Genomic DNA, 20232 nt, shown 5'->3' with positions numbered 1-20232 from the left:
CTAGAATACATAGGGCAATTAGGAAAAGTTAGGAATGAGCCCCAGCTTGTTGACAGTAACCTAAACTAAAGCAAACAGCATCCTAACTAGTGTTACTTGAGAAGCAACCAAAAATTTATAGTGTCATACAGCAGATCTTCTGCACAAACGAGAACCCTTCTTGAAAAGAAACAAGGTTTATTATTACTGTCTTAAACTAAGTGTAATGGCAGGAAGGAGGTGAAGGGAACAAGTGAGCCCTAATCTACCCACCGCCCTGTCCCTGCCTACTTGCAACGACCCGCCCTAGGTGACGGGGTACAACTTGGCGGCGGTCCCTACGCTGTCTAAGTGCAAGGGAGTACAAACAGGGAACACGCAAGGGAAGGGGCAGTAGCCCACGGAACGCCGCGAGGAAACGGAGCGGTGAATGAGTCAGTCAGGATCAGGATGTAGTGGAGTATACCAACGAGAGCACGGAGCAGGAAGCAAGCCAGGGGCAAAGCGAAGCAGGATAAGCGGAACTGAAGCAAGGCAGAAGCAGAACACGGCAGAGAACACGGCAGGTATAAATGGACAGGGGGCGGAGCTAACTCCGACTGACCAGGCCGCGATAGGCTCTCCCACTCCTGAGCCTGCCACCCTGGTTGGTGGGAGCCGGTGTCAGTCTAAGAGGTCTGGCCTCAGGTGTCGACTGATTAATCCCGGGAGTATACACAGACGTAGTACCTGGCAGATCCTTTACAGTACTCCCCCTTTTATGAGGGGCCACCGGACCCTTACTAAGAGGACCCGGTTTAGTGGGGAAGAGAAGGTGGAACCTCCTGATCAATACCCCAGCGTGAACATCACGAGCAGGTACCCAAGTCCTCTCCTCCGGCCCGTATCCTCTCCAATGGACCAGGTACTGGAGGGAGCCCTGGATCATCCTACTGTCCATAATCTTGGCCACCTCGAATTCCACCCCCTCAGGGGTGAGAACGGGAACAGGAGGTTTTCTCGAGGGGGACCAGGACGGGGAGCAGCGTTTAAGGAGGGAGGCATGGAAGACGTCATGTATGCGAAAGGATGGGGGCAGCTCCAGACGGAAGGATACAGGGTTGAGGACTTCAATGATCTTATAAGGTCCAATAAATCGGGGAGCAAACTTCCTGGACGGGACCTTAAGGCGCAAGTTCCTGGACGACAACCAGACCAGATCCCCGACGACAAACCGGGGGTTAGCAGAACGTCTACTATCAGCCTGAATCTTTTGTACGCTCTGGGACGCCTCTAGGTTCTTCTGAACCTGGGCCCAGACTGTGCACAGTTCCCGATGAACGTCCTCTACCTCTGGATTATTGGAACAACCAGGAGAAATGGAGGAGAACCTTGGGTTAAACCCGAAATTACAGAAAAACGGGGAGACCCCTGACGAGTTACTGACCCGGTTATTCAGGGAAAATTCAGCGAGGGGAAGGAATGAGACCCAATCAAATTGACAGTCAGAGATGAAACACCTTAAATATTGTTCCAGGGATTGGTTAGTCCTTTTCGTTTGGCCATTAGTTTCGGGATGGAAGGCGGAGGAGAAGGACAGATCAATCTCCAACTTTTTACAAAAAGCTCTCCAAAATAAGGAAACAAATTGTACCCCTCTGTCAGAAACTATATTGACTGGGGCCCCATGGAGACGCAGAATGTGTTTAACAAACAAAGAAGCTAACGTCTTGGCGTTAGGTAGTTTCTTAAGGGGCACAAAGTGGCACATCTTGCTGAAGCGGTCTACTACCACCCACACCACCGACTTGCCCTGAGATGGAGGCAAATCGGTGATAAAATCCATGGAGATATGGGTCCAAGGTCTCTGGGGAATGGGCAAGGAACGTAGTAAGCCCGCAGGTCGGGACCTAGGGGTCTTGGACCTAGCACAAACCTCACAAGCGGCGACGTAAGCCCTAACGTCTTTAGGCAACCCAGGCCACCAATAGTTTCGGGTAATGAGGTGTTTGGTACCCAAGATGCCAGGATGACCAGATAGTGCAGAGTCATGGTTTTCCCTGAGTACCCTTAGCCGGTATTGCAGGGGGACAAACAGTTTGTCCCCAGGGAGGTTCCCGGGAGCTGAACCTTGATCAGCCGCGATGTCAGAAGCTAAATCAGAATCAGTGGCAGAAACGATTATACCAGGGGGTAAAATACAAGCAGGATCCTTCTCGGCAGGAGGATTGGCCATGAAACTACGTGACAGTGCATCAGCCTTAATATTTTTGGACCCAGCCCTATAGGTAACCAAGAAATTAAATCTGGTAAAGAATAGTGCCCAACGAGCTTGTCTAGGATTAAGCCTCCGGGCAGATTCTAGGAAAACCAGATTCTTGTGGTCAGTAAGGACCGTTACCTGGTGTCTGGCCCCCTCCAGGAAGTGACGCCACTCTTTAAAAGCCCATTTAATGGCTAAAAGTTCGCGGTTGCCAATATCATAGTTACTCTCCGTGGGCGAAAACTTCCTAGAGAAGTAAGCACAGGGGCGGAGATGGGTGAGGGAGCTGGTACCCTGGGACAAGACGGCCCCCACTTCCACCTCGGATGCGTCAACCTCCACAATAAATGGCTCCCTTTGGTTGGGCTGAACCAGCACGGGGGCCGAGATAAAGCACTTCTTGAGGGTCTCAAAAGCCTGGACGGCCTCAGGGGGCCAATGGAGGACATCAGCACCCTTGCGAGTAAGGTCCGTAAGAGGCTTAGCGACGACCGAGAAGTTGGCAATAAATCTCCTGTAATAGTTAGCGAACCCCAAATACACTGTAGCGCCTTCAGGGAGGCAGGTTGGACCCATTCCGCCACAGCCTGAACCTTGGCAGGGTCCATGCAGAATTCATGAGGAGTGAGGATTTGACCTAAAAATGGTATCTCCTGTACCCCAAACACACATTTTTCGGTCTTCGCAAACAGATTATTTTCCCGGAGGACCTGGAGGACCTTCCTGACATGCTCCACGTGGGAGGACCAGTCCTTGGAAAACACCAGTATGTCATCAAGGTACACTACAAGAAAATTACCCAGGTAATCTCTCCGAATTTCATTAATAAAATTCTGGAAGACGGCAGGGGCATTACATAACCCAAAGGGCATGACCAGGTATTCGAAATGACCTTCGGGTGTGTTGAACACAGTTTTCCACTCATCCCCCTCTTTGATGCGGATAAGGTTATATGCCCCCCGTAGATCGAACTTAGAAAACCATTGGGCCCCCTGAACCTGATTAAAAAGATCCGTAATTAAAGGAAGGGGATACTGGTTCCTTACGGTGACCTTATTCAGGTTCCGATAATCAATGCACGGCCTAAGACCACCATCCTTCTTCCCCACGAAGAAGAAGCCAGCACCTACAGGAGAAGTCGAGGGGCGAATGAAACCCTTGGCCAGGCATTCTTGGATATACTCCCTCATAGCTTCACGTTCAGGACATGAAAGATTAAATATCTTACCCTTAGGAAGCTTGGCACCAGGCACCAAATCGATGGCGCAATCGTAATCTCTATGAGGGGGCAACACCTCGGAGGCCTCCTTAGAAAACACATCAGCGAAGTCCTGAACAAACTCAGGAAGCGTGTTTACCTCCTCCCGGGGAGAAATAGAGTTAACCGAAAGACATGACATTAGGCATTCACTACCCCATTTGGTGAGATCCCCAGTATTCCAATCAAATGTGGGATTATGCAGCTGCAACCAGGGAAGACCTAATACCAGATCGGACGATAATCCCTGCATCAACAGTACAGAGCACTGCTCCAAATGCATGGAGCCCACAAGGAGTTCAAAAACAGGAGTATGCTGAGTAAAATAACCATTAGCAAGAGGAGTGGAGTCGATACCCACTACCGGGATAGGATAAGGCAAATCAATAAAAGGCATTTTTAGAGACATAGCAAATTCCACAGACATGATATTAGCAGATGAGCCAGAATCCACGAAGGCACTGCCAGTGGCAGACCGGCCTGCAAACGAGACCTGAAAGGGAAGCAAAATTTTATTGCGTTTCATATTAACGGGAAATACCTGTGCGCCCAAGTGACCTCCCCGATGATCACTTAGGCGCGGAAGTTTTCCGGCTGTTTATTCTTGCGCCTGGGACAGGTGTTCAGTAGATGCTTGTCGTCCCCACAATAGAAGCAGAGACCATTCTTCATGCGAAACTCTCTACGTTGTCGAGGGGACATGGAGGCCCCGAGTTGCATAGGTACCTCCGAGGAAGAGCGAGGAGACGGGACCTCGGGGGGAATCGCAGGGAAGTCAGAGGGAAACACATTGAAACGTTCAAGCTGACGTTCCCTGAGACGTCGGTCAAGTCGTACTGCTAGGGCCATAACCTGGTCTAGGGAGTCAGAAGAGGGGTAGCTAACCAGCAGATCCTTCAGGGCGTCAGATAATCCTAACCTAAACTGGCACCTTAGGGCCGGGTCGTTCCACCGAGAAGCTACGCACCACTTTCTAAAATCAGAACAGTATTCCTCAACAGGTCTCCTACCCTGACGTAAGGTCACCAGCTGACTCTCGGCTAAGGCAGTCCTGTCAGTCTCGTCGTAAATGAGTCCGAGGGCAGAGAAAAAACGATCAACGGAGGAAAGTTCAGGGGCGTCAGGAGCCAAGGAGTAGGCCCACTCTTGGGGCCCTTCCTGGAGTCGGGATATAATGATACCCACGCGCTGGTTCTCGGAACCTGAGGAGTGAGGTTTTAGGCGGAAATAAAGTCTGCAACTCTCCCGGAAGGAGAGAAAAGTCTTACGGTCCCCTGAGAACCGGTCAGGTAACTTGAGGTCGGGTTCTAGAGGTGAGGTGAGGGGTACTACTAAGGCAGCGTCACCCTGGTTGACCCTCTGAGCCAGGGCCTGGACCTGTAGGGAGAGGCCCTGCATCTGCTGGGTCAGGGTCTCAAGGGGGTCCATGATAGCGTCAGCGTAGGAGAAATGGTAGACTAGGTATGGGCTTGTTATTATGTAATGGCAGGAAGGAGGTGAAGGGAACAAGTGAGCCCTAATCTACCCACCGCCCTGTCCCTGCCTACTTGCAACGACCCGCCCTAGGCGACGGGGTACAACTTGGCGGCGGTCCCTACGCTGTCTAAGTGCAAGGGAGTACAAACAGGGAACACGCAAGGGAAGGGGCAGTAGCCCACGGAATGCCGCGAGGAAACGGTGCGGTGAATGAGTCAGTCAGGATCAGGATGTAGTGGAGTATACCAACGAGAGCACGGTGCAGGAAGCAAGCCAGGGGCAAAGCGAAGCAGGATAAGCGGAACTGAAGCAAGGCAGAAGCACGGCAGAAGCAGGCTGGAGCAAGGCAGTAGTGGGGCCAGGAATCCAAGAAGAATAACAAGCACTGAGGAAGAGAACACGGCAGGTATAAATGGACAGGGGGCGGAGCTAACTCCGACTGACCAGGCCGCGATAGGCTCTCCCACTCCTGAGCCTGCCACCCTGGTTGGTGGGAGCCGGTGTCAGTCTAAGAGGTCTGGCCTCAGGTGTCGACTGATTAATCCCAGGAGTATACACAGACGTAGTACCTGGCAGATCCTTTACACTAAGACAACTAGACAAGGCAGCAGAAGAAGCGCCAAATTTATTACGGTGGTGCATGCCGTATAATAAATTATCCGCATATTGCTAGACATGTTACACACTTTTCTCTTCCTCACGTCACCTCTCGGTTGGCTTACTTTAGACTAATTTTTTAGTCCAAAATTTTAGAGCAATTTTGGCGCCCTTTAGCGGATTTTAAGCCACATCCCCCTTTCTAGACACTTTTTAAACTGTCTAGTAAGGTGCAACAATTGTTTAAAACACATAATAAATCTGGCGCAACAATGTACACCAGTTTTTTTTTTAGCAAATTGAGACAGAATTCTGGTACATTCAGCTTAGTAAATCTTTTTTAGGAATTTGTCATCCCTATCATTCTTTATCCTCTTTCCTATTTCCCCTCTATGACTTTTTAATGACCCCTCTCTTCTTTTTCTGCATCTTACACTATACGGCCAAAACTTTGTGGAAACCTGACCATCACATTCATATAAGCTTGTTGGACATTCGATTTCGAAACCTAAAGTGTTAATATGGAGTTGGACCCCTTTTGCAGCCATAACAGTATTTACACTTCTGAGAACGCTTTCCACAAATTTTGGAGTGTGTCTGTGGGAATTTGTGCCCATGCAGCTAAAAGATTGTTTGTGGGGTCACATACTGGTGTTGGGTGGGAATATCTGGCTCGTAATCGGCTTTTCAATTCATCACAAATCTGTTTGATGTGGTTGAGGTCAGGGGTCTGTAAAGGCCACTCAAGTTCTTCCTCTTTATGGACCTGGTTTTGTGCCCTGGACCCAGTCATTCTGGATCAAGAAAGAGCCTTCCTGTAATGACGGGGGTAGGGAAACGGACAAGTGAGCCCTAATCTATCCGCCACTCTGTCCCTGCCTACTTGCAACGACCCGCCCTAGGCGACGGGGTACAACTGGGCGGCGGTCCCTACGCTCAGTAAGTGCAAGAGACAAACAGACAAGGGAACACAAAGCAAAGGGAAATGGGGCAGTTGCCCACGGCAACACCGTGAGCAACAATAGTGGTGAACGAGCCGAGTCAAACCAGGAGTGCACGAGGTACCAAACGCAGAGCAGGAGAGTAGTCAGAAAGCCAGGGTCAGTATGGAGCAGGATCAAATAGTCAGAAGCTGTAGCTGGGCCAGGAAACCACACGAGAAGAATCACAAGCAAAGGAGGAACAGGAAAGGCAGGTATAAATAGACAGAGGGCGGGAGCTAGCTCCGTCTGGCCAGGCTGCGATAGGCTCTCCCACTCCTAAGCCTGCCATCCTGAGTGGTGGAAGCTGAAGTCAGTCTCAGAGACATAGACTCAGGTGCAGACTGATTACCTATGGGTGTATACACAGAAGTTGTGCCTGGCAGATCCTTTACTGTACCCCCCCTTTTATGAGGGGCCACCGGACCCTTTCTAAGTGGACCTGGTTTATTGGGGAAACTAAGGTGGAACCTCCTGACCATTACCCCAGTGTGGAACATCCCGGGCGGGTACCCAAGTCCTCTCCTCAGGCCCGTATCCTCTCCAATGGACCAGGTACTGGAGGGAGCCTTGGACCATCTTGCTGTCCACAATCTTGGCCACCTCGAATTCCACCCACTCAGGGGTGAGAACGGGAACTGGAGGTTTCCTCGAGGGAGCCAAGGACGGGGAGCAGCGTTTAAGGAGGGAGGCATGAAACACGTCGTGTATTCGAAAAGATGGGGGCAACTCCAGTCGGAAGGAGACAGGATTGAGGACTTCAATGACCTTATATGGCCCAATAAACCGGGGAGCAAACTTCTTGGACGGGACCTTAAGGCGCAAGTTCCTAGACGATAACCACACCAGATCCCCGACCATAAACAAGGGGTTAGCAGAACATCTTCTATCAGACTGAGTTTTTTGTACGCTCTGGGACGCCTCTAGGTTCTTCTGAACCTGGGCCCAGACTGTGCACAGTTCCCGATGAACGACCTCTACCTCGGGATTGTTGGAACTACCAGGTGAGACGGAGGAGAACCGTGGATTAAACCCAAAATTACAGAAAAAGGGGGAGACTCCTGACGAGTTACTGACCCGGTTATTAAGGGAAAATTCGGCGAGGGGAATGAATGAGACCCAATCATATTGACAGTCAGAGATAAAACACCTTAAATATTGTTCTAGAGATTGATTAGTCCTCTCAGTTTGACCATTAGTTTCAGGATGGAAGGCAGAGGAGAAGGACAGATCAGTCTCCAACTTTTTACAGAAGGCTCTCCAAAACAATGAAACAAATTGTACCCCTCTGTCCGAAACAATATTGACAGGGACCCCATGGAGACGCAGGATGTGTTTGACAAACAAGGTAGCTAACGTCTTGGCATTAGGTAGTTTCTTGAGGGGCACAAAGTGGCACATCTTACTGAAGCGGTCTACTACCACCCACACCACCGACTTGCCTTGAGATGGAGGCAAATCAGTGATAAAATCCATGGAGATATGGGTCCAAGGTCTCTGGGGAATGGGCAAAGAACGTAGTAAGCCCGCTGGTCGGGACCTGGGAGTCTTGGACCTAGCACAAACCTCACAAGAAGCGACGTAGGCCTTAACGTCTTTAGGCAACCCAGGCCACCAATAGTTTCTGCCAATGAGGTGTTTGGTACCCAGGACGCCTGGATGACCAGATAGTGCGGAGTCATGATTTTCCCTAAGTACCCTTAGCCGGTATTGCAGGGGAACAAACAGCTTGTCCTCAGGAAGGTTCCCGGGAGCTGAACCTTGATCAGCCGCAATTTCAGAGACTAAATCAGAATAAATGGAAGAAATTATTATACCAGGAGGCAAAATACAAGCAGGATCTTCCTTCGAAGGAGGGCTGGCCATGAAGATACGCGACAGTGCATCGGCCTTAATATTTTTAGACCCAGCCCAATAGGTAACCAAAAAGTTGAATCTGGTAAAAAATAGCGCCCATCGAGCTTGTCTCGGGTTTAGCCTCCGGGCAGATTCTAGGAAAACCAGATTCTTGTGGTCGGTAAGGACCGTTACCTGGTGCCTAGCCCCCTCCAGGAAGTGGCGCCACTCTTCAAATGCCCATTTAATGGCTAAGAGTTCGCGGTTGCCAATATCATAGTTACTCTCAGTGGGCGAAAACTTCCTGGAGAAGTAGGCACAGGGACGGAGATGGGTGAGGGACCTGGTACCCTGGGACAAGACAGCCCCCACTCCCACCTCGGATGTGTCAACTTCCACGATAAATGGCTCCATTTGGTTGGGCTGAACCAACACCGGGGCCGAGATAAAGCACTTCTTAAGGACCTCAAAAGCCTGGACAGCCTCAGGGGGCCAGTGGAGGAGATCAGCACCTTTGCGAGTGAGGTCCGTAAGAGGCTTAGCGATGACCGAGAAGTTAGCAATAAATCTCCTGTAATAATTAGCGAACCCCAAGAAACACTGTAACGCCTTCAGGGAGGCAGGTTGGACCCATTCCGCCACAGCCTGGACCTTGGCGGGGTCCATGCGGAATTCATGAGGCGTGAGGATTTGACCCAAATATGGTATCTCCTGTACCCCAAACACACTTTTTCGGTTTTCGCAAACAGTTTGTTTTCCCGAAGGACCTGGAGCACCTTCCTAACATGCTCAATGTGGGAGGACCAGTCCTTGGAAAACACCAGTATGTCATCAAGGTACACTACAAGAAATACCCCCAGGTAATCTCTTAAAATCTCATTTATGAAATTCTGGAAGACCGCAGGAGCATTACACAACCCAAAGGGCATGACGAGGTATTTGAAATGACCTTCGGGCGTGTTAAACGCAGTCTTCCACTCATCCCCCTCTTTGATGCGGATAAGGTTATACGCCCCCCGTAGATCAAACTTAGAGAACCATTGGGCCCCCTGAACCTGATTAAAGAGATCAGGAATCAAAGGAAGGGGATACTGCTTCCTTACAGTGACCTTATTCAAGTTACGGTAGTCAATGCATGGCCTAAGACCACCATCCTTCTTCTCTACGAAGAAGAAGCCAGCACCTACCGGAGAAGTAGAGGGGCGAATGTAACCCTTGGCCAGGCATCCCTAGATATACTCTCTCATGGCTTCACGTTCGGGACAAGAAAGATTAAATATCCTACCCTTATGGAGCTTAGCTCCTGATACCAATTCGATAGCGCAATCGTATTCTCTATGAGGAGGTAACACTTAGGAGGCCTCCTTAGAGAAAACATCAGCGAAGTCCTGAACAAACTCAGGTAGCGTGTTCACCTCCTCAGGGGGAGAAATAGAATTAACAGAAAAACATGACGTCAAGCATTCATTACCCCATTTGGTAAGCTCCCCAGTATTCCAGTCAAACGTGGGATTATGCAACTGCAACCAGGGAAGGCCTAAAACCAAATCAGACGATAATCCCTGCATCAACAGTACAGAGCACTGCTCCAAATGCATGGAGCCAACAAGGAGTTCAAAAACAGGGGTATGCTGTGTAAAATAACCATTAGCAAGAGGAGTGGAGTCGATACCCACTACCGGGACAGGTTTAGGCAAATCAATTAAAGGCATAGCTAGAGACATGGCAAATTCCAAAGACATGATATTAGTAGAAGACCCTGAATCCACGAAGGCACTGCCGGTAGCAGACCTACCCCCAAAAGAGACCTGAAAGGGAAGCAAGATTTTATTACGTTTCATATTTACGGGAAATACCTGTGCGCCCAAGTGACCTCCCCGATGATCACTTAGGCGCAGAAGTTTTCCGGCTGCTTATTCTTACGCCTAGGACAGGTGTTCACTTGATGCTTGTCATCCCCACAATAGAAGCAGAGACCATTCTTCCTGCGGAACTCTCTACGTTGTCGGGGGGACACGGAGGCCCCGAGTTGCATAGGTACCTCCGAGTCTTCCGTGGAAGAGCGAAGCAACGGGACCTCGGGAGGCATCATGGGGGAGTCAGAGGGGAAAACACAAAAACTTTCAAGTTGTCGTTCCCTGAGATGTCGGTCAAGTCGTACCGCTAAAGCCATAACCTGGTCAAGGGAGTCAGAAGAGGGATAGCTAACTAGCAGGTCTTTCAGGGCGTTCGACAGACCCAACCTAAACTGGCACCTTAAGGCAGGGTCATTCCACCGTGAAGCTACGCACCACTTCCTAAAGTCAGAACAATACTCCTCAACAGGTCTCTTACCCTGACGTAAGGTCACCAGCTGACTCTCAGCAAAGGCAGTCCTGTCAGTCTCGTCATAAATGAGTCCGAGAGCAGAAAAGAAACGATCAACGGAGGAAAGTTCAGGGGCGTCAGGAGCCAAGGAGAAGGCCCACTCTTGGGGCCCTTCCTGGAGCCGGGACATAATAATACCCACCCGCTGGCTCTCAGAACCTGAGGAATTAGGCTTTAAACGAAAGTAGAGCGTACAACTCTCCCGAAAGGAGAGAAAAGTCCTCCGGTCCCCTGAGAACCGGTCAGGCAACTTGAGGTGGGGTTCAAGAGGTGAGGTGAGGGGCACTACCATGGTAGCGTCAGGCTGGTTGACCCTCTGAGCCAGGGCCTGGACCTGTAGGGAGAGACCCTGCATTTGCTGGGCCAGGGTCTCAAGGGGGTCCATAGTAGTGTCAGGGACCAGGGTAGACTAGGTATATGGGCTTGTGATTATGTAATGACGGGGGTAGGGAAACGGACAAGTGAGCCCTAATCTACCCGCCACTCTGTCCCTGCCTACTTGCAACGACCCGCCCTAGGCGATGGGGTGCAACTGGGCGGCGGTCCCTACGCTCAGTAAGTGCAAGAGACAAACAGACAAGGGAACACAAAGCAAAGGGAAATGGGGCAGTTGCCCACGGCAACACCGTGAGCAACAAGAGTGGTGAACGAGCCGAGTCAAACCAGGAGTGCACGAGGTACCAAACGCAGAGCAGGAGAGTAGTCAGAAAGCCAGGGTCAGTATGGAGCAGGATCAAATAGTCAGAAGCTGTAGCTGGGCCAGGACACCACACAAGAAGAATCACAAGCAAAGGAGGAACAGGAAAGGCAGGTATAAATAGACAGAGGGCGGGAGCTAGCTCCGTCTGGCCAGGCTGCGATAGGCTCTCCCACTCCTAAGCCTGCCATCCTGAGTGGTGGAAGCTGGAGTCAGTCTCAGAGACATAGACTCAGGTGCAGACTGATTACCTATGGGCGTATACACAGAAGTTGTGCCTGGCAGATCCTTTACACTTCCCCAACCTGTTGTCTCAAAGTTGGAAGCATAAAATTGTCTATATTGTCTTTGGTATGCTGTAGCATTAACATTATTACACTTCACTGGAAATAAGGGGCCTAGCCAAAACTGTGAAAAACAGCCCAGACCATTATCCCTCCTCTCCCAAATTTTAGAGTAGGCACTGAACATTCCAGTAGGTAGCGTTATCCTGGTCACTGCAAAATCCAGTTTCATCTATCAGCCTGCTAGATAGTGAAATGTGATTCATGACTCCAGAGAACATGTTTCCCCTGCTCCAGAGTACAGTGGTGGCGTGCTTTACACCACTGCAGACAATGCTTGGCATTGCGCATGATGATGTTAGGCTTGTGGGCAAGCTGCTCGACCATGGAAACTAACTTTGGGAGGCTCCTGACAATATTTTTGTTGATGTCTCTCCAGAGGCAGTTTGGAAGTCTATTCTCGTCTATTCTCGTCGGTACTTTAAGGCCGGGCACGAGCGTGCGCGCGCACCCTACGGGACACAGCCGAACAAAGTGGAAGTAAACGCCGGCATCTCCTAGGAAGGAGATGGGGACCAGCGCTCACAGATCCATGGCTGCAGGCGTCGGGAGGTGAGTAAACCCGACGGCCCGCGGCCATGGACGCTACAGTGACAAAGGTGGCATCTTATGACAGTGCCAAGTTAAAAGTCACTAAGCTCTTCAGTACGACCCATACTACTAGCGATGTTTGTCTATGCAGATTGCATGGCTGTGTGCTTGATTGTATGCACCTGTTTTCAATGTGTGTGTCTGAAATACCTGAACTCAATAATTAGGTCGTGTTTCCACAAACAATTAGCCTTATAGTGTATATCCTGTATTGGCCTTTTTGGCTAATAGCAGGTCATGTACAGTGTGTACAATTATGTAAAAAATATATAGAGGTACATGGGTATCTGTAAGGGGCATACTGTAGCGTCAGTTTATATTTAACTGGGGGTTGAATTATGTATTTTTAATAACACTAATATACATAGTCCATCTATGTTGGCTAATATTTTTCTATACATAAGCGTGGGGAACTGTGGAACTGTGGTTATGGTGTGGCAGTATTATTCAGTAACAGTATAAGGGTATTATTCAGTCACTATGTGGTTATGGTGTGGTGGTATTATTCAGTAACAGTATGGGGTTATTATTCAGTCACTATGTGGTTATGGTGTAGTGGTATTATTCAGTAACAGTATGGGGGTGATATTCAGTTACTATGTGGTTATGGTGTGGAGGTATTATTCAGTAACGGTATGGGGTTATTATTCAGTCACTATGTGATTATGGTGTGGCGGTATTATTCAGTAACCGTATGGGGGTATTATTCAGTCACGATGTGGTTATGGTGTGGTGGTATTATTCAGTAATAGTATGGGGGTATTATTCAGTCACTATGTGATTCTGGTGTGGTGGTATTATTCAGTAACAGTATGGGGGTGATATTCAGTTACTATGTGGTTATGGTGTGGAGGTATTATTCAGTACGATATGGGGGTATTATTCAGTCACTATGTGATTATGGTGTGGCGGTATTATTCAGTAACCGTATGGGGGTATTATTCAGTCACTATGTGGTTATGGTGTGGAGGTATTATTTAGCAACAGTATGGGGATATTATTCAGTCACTATGTGATAATGGTGTGGTGGTATTATTCAGTAACAGTGTGGGAATATTATTCAGTCACTATGTGGTTATGGTATGGCGGTATTATTCAGTAACAGTATGGGGGTATTATTCAGTCACTATGTGGTTATGGTGTGGTGGTATTATTCAGTAACACTATGGTGGTATTATTCAGTCACTATGTGGTTATGGTGTGGTTGTATTATTCAGTAACGGTATGGGGGTATTATTCAGTCACTATGTGGTTATGGTGTGGTTGTATTATTCAGTAACAGTATGGGGGTATTATTTAGTCAATATGTGGTTATGGTGTGGTGGTATTATTCAGTAACAGTATGGGTGTATTATTCAGTCACTATGTTTTTATAGTAATAAAATTAATTCAGCAACATGTATATAAGTATTTTGTAAGACCTTCCCATGTATGGGACTCCTAAATAAGAAAGAAGTGGACATAGAGACTAAGTTACTAATAAATCTGGTCAGAGCTGCTGGAGTAAAATAGGGTTAGCAGACATACAGCCTATATAATAGTTCAGACCTGCATTCACAGCTCTGCAAGCTTTAGAGCTGAAAGCTAGTTGCTGGCTTGATGTCTACACAGAGTGATTTGCTTCCTAGAAAGTATAGTCACCAGGTACTATACAGTAATTAGAAGTAGTGAAAACTATATAATTTTATTGTAGGAGCATCAGCTGTTTCCAGTTAGGGGGGGGGGGGCAAACTGGGCAATTGTTTAGGGTTCCCACCCACTCAGGGCCCCCTGCCGACTATAGCAGCCCTAGCGGCTGCTATGTGGCCCGTTTCATGAGGGGGCCCCCCGGCACATAACATTTATGGGCCGGGCGGCACGGGCCCCCTAATGCCCGGTGGCGTCACTAATCAGACACTATTAATCAGGCCCTATGTGGTTATTGTGTGGATGTATTATTCAGTATCAGTATGGGGGTATTATTCAGTCACTATGTGGCTGTGGTGTGGTGGTATTATTCAATAACAGTATGGAGGTATTTTTCAGTCACTATGTGGTTATGGTGTGGGGGTATTATTCAGTAACACTCTGGTGGTATTATTCAGTCACTATGTGGTTATGGTGTCGTGGTATTATTCAGTATCAGTATGGGGGTATTATTCAGTCACTCTGTGGTTATGGTGTGGTGGTATTATTCAGTAACATTACGGGAATATTATTCAGTCACTATGTGGTTATGGTGTGGTGTTATTATTAAGTTACAGTATGGGGGTATTATTCAGTCAATATGTGGTTATGGTGTGGCGGTAATATTTGGACCGTTTATTATGTTATTATTGGTAATATTGGTCTTATAATAATGAGTTGTGTTCAGTAACAGTATGCAGGTAATATTCCATCTGGTATAGTAATATGATTTAATAACTGTATATGTATATAGATGATTTTTTTGTGTGAGTGGTGGGACATATGCTTTGGGGCTTGTAGCACTCCTGCACACGCTAGAAATCAGTTCTCTGCACACCGCCTCCTGAAATGACTGCATTATTGATACAATAATTCAGCATTTGGGGCCCTACTTTTAACTTTGCCCAGGGCCACACTTTGTCTAAAACTAGCCCTGTAGTAACTCATAGAACTGTGAATGCAGCTCTGCTGGCTGTATCTCTGGTTCAGTATATGAAAGTACAGTTATACAATGCCTTTACAAAGTATCTAGATCTAGTTTGTCCAAGGACGTAGCTATGAAAGGTAACACATCTATATAGATATCACATGATCCATTATTCATAATAGACTGACTTTTCCTGTTCTGTAGAGATCACTTCTCAGACGTTATCTCATTATCATCACATGCAGAATTACAATGAAAGGTAACACCTTATATACAGTATAGATAACACAGGATCCACCATTCATAAAAGACTGACCTGTTCTGTAGAGATCACTTCTCAGCAGTCATCTCATTATAATCACAGGCAGGATTACAATGAAAGATAACACCTCATATATAGATAACCCAGAATCCACCATTCATAATAGACTGACGCTTCCTGTTCTGTATAGATCACTTCTAAGCAGTCATCTCATTATAATCACAGGCAGGATTACAATGAAAGATAACACCTCATTTATAGATAACCCAGAATCCACCATTCATAATAGACTGACACTTCCTGTTCTGTAGGGATCACTTCTCAGACGTTATCTCATTATCATCACACTCAGAATTACAATGACAGGTAACACCTCTATATATAGATAACACAGGATCCACCATTCATAATAGACTGACCTGTTCTGTAAAGATCACTTCTCAGCAGTCATCTCATTATCATCACAGACAGGATTACATGAAAGGTAACATAAAAAAAATATTTATATATACAGTATATATACTGTATATAAAATTTCGCAGGATCCAACATTCCTAATAGACTGACCCTTCCTGTTCTGTAGAAACATCTTCTCAGCAGTCATCTCATTATAATCACAGGCAGGATTACAATGATAGGTAACACCTCTATATAGATAACACAGAATCCACAATTCATAACAGACTGACCCTTCATGTTCTGTAGAGATCACTTATTATTACAGGCATATTGAGTACTGCTAATCAATGATTTCTGTTTTCTCTGTGTATGGGTTTTGCTGGGCAATGCCTTTGGTCTAAGTCTGGATTTGGTCATGATTTAGCTTTGCCTGGTTAATTAGGCCGGAGTACTTTTCTTGGGCCTATATACAGTGAAGGAAATAAGTATTTGATCCCTTGCTGATTTTGTAAGTTTGCCCACTGTCAAAGACATGAACAGTCTAGAATTTTTAGGCTAGGTTAATTTTACCAGTGAGAGATAGATTATATAAAAAACAAACCAGAAAATCACATAGTCAAAATTATATATATTTATTTGCATTGTGCACAGAGAAATAAGTATTTGATCCCTTTGGCAAACAAGACTTAATACTTGGTGGCAAAACCCTTGTTGGCAAGCACAGCAGTCAGACGTTTTTTGTAGTTGATGATGAGGTTTGCACACATGTTAGATGGAATTTTGGCCCAATCCTCTTTGCAGATCATCTGTAAATCATTACGATTTCGAGGCTGTCGCTTGGCAACTCGGATCTTCAGCTCCCTCCATAAGTTTTCGATGAGATTAAGGTCTGGAGACTGGCTAGGCCACTCCATGACCTTAATGTGCTTCTTTTTGAGCCACTCCTTTGTTGCCTTGGCTGTATGTTTCGGGTCATTGTCGTGCTGGAAGACCCAGCCACGAGCCATTTTTAATATCCTGGTGGAGGGAAGGAGGTTGTCACTCAGGATTTGACGGTACATGGCTCCATTCATTCTCCCATTGATGCGGTGAAGTAGTCCTGTGCCCTTAGCAGAGAAACACCCCCAAAACATAATGTTTCCACCTCCATGATTGACAGTGGGGACGGTGTTCTTTTGGTCATAGGCAGCATTTCTCTTCCTCCAAATACGGCGAGTTGAGTTAATGCCAAAGAGCTAAATTTTAGTCTCATCTGACCACAGCACCTTCTCCCAATCACTCTCAGAATCATCCAGATGTTCATTTGCAAACTTCAGATGGGCCTGTACATGTGCCTTCTTGAGCAGGGGGACCTTGCGGGCACTGCAGGATTTTAATTCATTACGGCGTAATGTGTTACCAATGGTTTTCTTGGTGACTGTGGTCCCAGTTGCCTTGAGATCATTAACAATTTCCCCCCGTGTAGTTTTCGGCTGAACTCTCACCTTCCTAAGGATCAAGGATACCCCACGAGGTGAGATTTTGTATGGAGCCCCAGATCGATGTCGATTGACAGTCATTTTGTATGTCTTCCATTTTCTTACTATTGCACCAACAGTTGTCTCCTTCTCACCCAGTGTCTTACTTATGGTTTTGTAGCCCATTCCAGCCTTGTGCAGGTCTATGATCTTGTCCCTGACATCCTTAGAAAGCTCTTTGGTCTTGCCCATGTTGTAGAGGTTAGAGTCAGACTGATTAATTGAGTCTGTGGACAGGAGTCTTTTATACAGGTGACCATTTAAGACAGCTGTCTTTAATGCAGGCACCAAGTTGATTTGGAGCGTGTAACTGGTCTGGAGGAGGCTGAACTCTTAATGGTTGGTAGGGGATCAAATACTTATTTCTCTGTGCACAATGCAAATAAATATATATAATTTTGACTATGTGATTTTCTGTTTTTTTAAAAAAATATAATCTATCTCTCACTGGTAAAGTTAACCTAGCCTAAAAATTCTAGACTGTTCATGTCTTTGACAGTGGGCAAACTTACAAAATCAGCAAGGGATCAAATACTTATTTCCTTCACTGTATACTTCAGGTCTGGATTACTCAGATGCTGGTTACACTGTTTCTAGCATGTGCTAAACTCTTTCCAGATTCTAGTTGGTGACTTTGTTCTTGTCTATGTGTTTGTTTGTACCGTGGGACCTGTTGGTCCGCTGAGAGATATCGTTTTTGTATAGTGATTTTATGTAGTTCCACTGGTTTGTTTGCCTTTCCTGTGTGTTGGTTCAGCTGCCAAGCTGTTGTCTTAGCCTGCTGTGGGATAGTATTCACATAGGGTCAGTGAGTGCTGTTAATTCTTGTCCACTGTCTATTCATCTGTTAACTGCTTGCATGCTATTCATCTTCCATCCACTTCATTTATGAATTGCCTCCATCTTCTACTACCTTCAGTATTCAGTTCCGCTCATAAACTAGTGAGTTACTTGTGCCTTTTGTTTTTTGTCAGTATTGATGCTTGCTTCACCCATGTGATAGCGATTGTCTGGTATTGCGGTCTTGAGCACCACCAGCGGTGTAACAAGGCAGAAGTACAATCAAAGGTAACACCTTTATATAGATAACACAAGATCCACCATAGACAATAGATGATGAACACAGCTCCCCTTCTATCCCTTCCTGCACAATGACCTCTGCACAGGTCACTGAGCATGCCTAGAACACTCTTCCATAGAAGTCAATGGGTCCCCTCCTGTTCATAGGTCCCGTTCTTCGAACGGCTGTCACTCATCCCCAGCAGTGGGAACAATAGACCCCAAATGGGGCTATTCACACGGCCGATTTTTTGAAAATGGAACATGCCCTATTGTGAGCCGTTCTCCCGTCCGTACGGCTCCCATAGAAATCTATGGGGCCGTGTAAAGCACGGCTGCAACTCGGGTGTGATCTGAGTGACGGCCGTGCATTGTGCCGCTCGCTCGCTCTCTTTTCTTCCTCACAGTGCGAAGTGCATGTGAGGAGGAGGGTATTTTGTTGCTCCCTATAGGAGCTGAATCCTTAATCCTGCTCCATATATGGACAGTGACGTCAGGGACTTCTCCTGGAGTGGTCCCCTACTCCTAAAGCGGAATCCCCGGTGCTATGGCCGGTGATTCCGCTCCAGAAGAAGTCCCTGACTTCACTGTCCATATATGGACAGTAACGTCAGGGACTTCTGAAATGGAATACCCGGCATTGTGGCCGGTGATTCTGCTCCAGGAGAAGTCCCTGACTTCACTGTCCATATATGGACAGTGACGTCAGGGACTTCTGAAGCGGAATCCCTGGTGCTGTGGCCGATGATTCCAATCCATGAGAAGTCCCTGTTTTCACTGTCCATATATGGACATTGAATCCAGGGACTTCTCCTAGAGTGGTCCACTACAGGAAGGTTTGGGGGGTGCCATCTATGGGGGGGGGGTGGCTATGTACAAGGGTGCTGTGTAGCACTACCTACAAGGGGGATGTGTGGCATTTCAGTATCTACAGAGGGCAGTGTGTGGCATTATCTACAGAGGGCAGTGTGTGGCATTATCTACAGAGGGAAGTGTGTGGCAGAAAATTTACAAATGAAATTCATCCGTTTTTAAAACGGACAGGGAAAATAACGGATGCAAAACGGGTTAAAAACGGAAACACGGCCTGAAACGGAAATGGAACAGATGCAAAACGGTTGAGAAAAATGCACCAAAATGGACGTTTTTATCGGCCGACACTCGGACCCTGTCGTGTGAATAGAGCCTTACATAGGACTGCAGGTAACGTCTACATTATCTGTACTCAGAGAGTTATCACTGTGTTATCTGTGGTGTTACATAGGACTGCAGGTAACATCTACATTATCTGTACTCAGAGAGTTATCACTGTGTTATCTGTGGTGTTACATAGGACTTCAGGTAACATCTACTACATTATACCTTTATCCTGGGTGAATAATGTATTATTCAGCAAATGCTTCCGCATTTTTCTCAAGTATAAAATTTTGGTAATTAGGTTTTAAAATAAACCTATATTTTTTTAAATAATATTTTTTACAAATACTTATCATTATTCCTTTTGCTAGCAAACCCGTGTAACGGGTTTTCTATACTAATTTATGTATTGTAGGCCTGTGGCTGGGAAAGTACTGGAGGAGTGTATTTCTCATTCGGCTGGTTAAAGAAGCTTAGTCACCAGTTTATAACTTGCCTATCTCCTACCTAATCTAATAGGCACTTTGATGTAGATCACTACTGTTTTTTTTTTCTTTTGAAAAACGTTTAGTTTTTTACTAAGTTACGAAAATTTTAAGATTTATGCAAATTTGTTCTTAATGCCAACTGGCCGTATTTTTACCTTTTGGTGGGCATTTTAAAGAAAACTGTATGACGCTGACCAATCAGCATCATACACTTCTCTTCATTCCAACCCAGCTTGATCCACAGCATAGCATGATCTCGCGAGATCTCGCAGTGACGGGACGTCACTTCATCCCGCGAGTCCTTCACCGGAGCGATGGAGGACTGAACAGATATCGCCTCTAGCCATTGCAGATTCGGATAAAAACGTCCTGGCACAGCTGGAGGCGATGTGTGTTCAGTCTTCCGTCGC

The sequence above is a fragment of the Rhinoderma darwinii genome, chromosome 1, assembly GCF_050947455.1.
Source record: "Rhinoderma darwinii isolate aRhiDar2 chromosome 1, aRhiDar2.hap1, whole genome shotgun sequence".
Classification (NCBI taxonomy): domain Eukaryota; kingdom Metazoa; phylum Chordata; class Amphibia; order Anura; family Rhinodermatidae; genus Rhinoderma; species Rhinoderma darwinii.
The sequence above is the reverse complement of the archived record's forward strand: the minus strand, read 5'-3'. Positions refer to the sequence as shown.